This window comes from Sinocyclocheilus rhinocerous, unplaced genomic scaffold, assembly GCF_001515625.1.
Source record: "Sinocyclocheilus rhinocerous isolate Xijiao unplaced genomic scaffold, SAMN03320098_v1.1 scaffold905, whole genome shotgun sequence".
Classification (NCBI taxonomy): Eukaryota; Metazoa; Chordata; class Actinopteri; order Cypriniformes; family Cyprinidae; genus Sinocyclocheilus; species Sinocyclocheilus rhinocerous.
In genome coordinates this window covers 98,855-100,134 of record NW_015659390.1, presented here as the reverse complement: position 1 = coordinate 100,134, position 1,280 = coordinate 98,855, and the positions used below count along the sequence as shown (strand labels likewise).

Sequence of the window (1,280 nt, the reverse complement as noted above, 5' to 3'; positions counted from 1 at the left end):
TATATAAATAACAATACACATAATTTTATACTGTTATTTCTTTACAATTATTACAGAACTAAATTATATATAGGTAGTGTATATTATACAGTGCATCCGGAAAGTATTCACAGCGCTTCACTTTTTCCACATTTTATGTTACAGCCTTATTCCAAAATGAATTCAATTCATTTTTTTCCTTAAAACTCTACAAACAATACCCCATAATGACAATGTGAATAAAGTTTGTTTGAAATCTTTGCAAATTTATTAAAATAAAAAACAAAACAAAAAATTACATGTACATAAAGTAAAGAAAAATTGCTCTGTTTGCTGTGGAGTCAAGAAATCTGTAAATATGATTAAAAGATGAATATGAGACAAAACTACAGAATGTCACATTTTATTATTGAGTGAGTCAACACAGATGGTTTACCAGCTAAGAAGATCAGCACTTCTGTAATGGGTATGAATTATTAATTAAATAATTAAAATTTATTATACATTTATTATAAATTATACACAGATATTTTAATAAATGTAAATACATTTAATAAAGTATTTAAAATTATAAAAATGTGCAACCGCCGCCGTCTTATCAATTTGGGGACGCACCTGTCCGTGGCCCAAGTGGAAGCCCAGATACCTTACCTCCACCCGCCCTACCGCACACTTTTTCGGGTTGGCCGTCAGCCCGGCCTCCCTCAGCGTCCGCAGGACCGCCCGCAGATGCTGCATGTGCCGCTGCACACCTCGCTTTTTCAGACCGATGAGCTTTGTAAAAATCGACGCGTTTCAGAAAGGCAGGGCATAGAGGAGAAACAATAATGTACAGTATGTGGAAAATAATGTTTTTTGAACTTTAAACCGCATAAACACATTTCATTACACCAAATAAATGTTCTTTTTAGCAACATCATATGACCCCTTTAAGGCTATTTCAGTCTTTTGGTGCATTGAGCTTTTTTTCGACTCTGACGAGTCCCTCAGTCCCTGACGCTGAAAAACAGTCCCACAGCATGAGGCTGCTACCAGCACTCTTTACTTTTGGGATGGTACTCTGCAGGTGAGGAGCAGAGCTGGTTTCCTTCAAACATGATGCTTAGAATTGAGGTACATCAAACCAGAGAATCTTGTTTCTCAGAGTCTGAGGGTCCTTTAGGCGCTTTTTTGCAAATTCCAAGTGTGTTTTCATGTGTCGTCACTGAGGAAAGGATTGAGTTTGCCCACACCGCCATAAAGCCCAGATTGGTGAAGTGTTGCAGTGACGTTTGTCCTTCTGTAGATTTCTCCCATCTGCA

The 1,280-nt window shown here is 37.3% G+C and overlaps 1 protein-coding gene across 5 annotated transcripts in view; it reads left to right on the top strand.

Annotated features, from left to right (window-relative positions):
- Nucleotides 1-1,280, top strand: part of LOC107723756 (transcription factor 21) — a 65,724-nt gene that overhangs the window by 18,380 nt on the left and 46,064 nt on the right. The window lies entirely within an intron of this gene.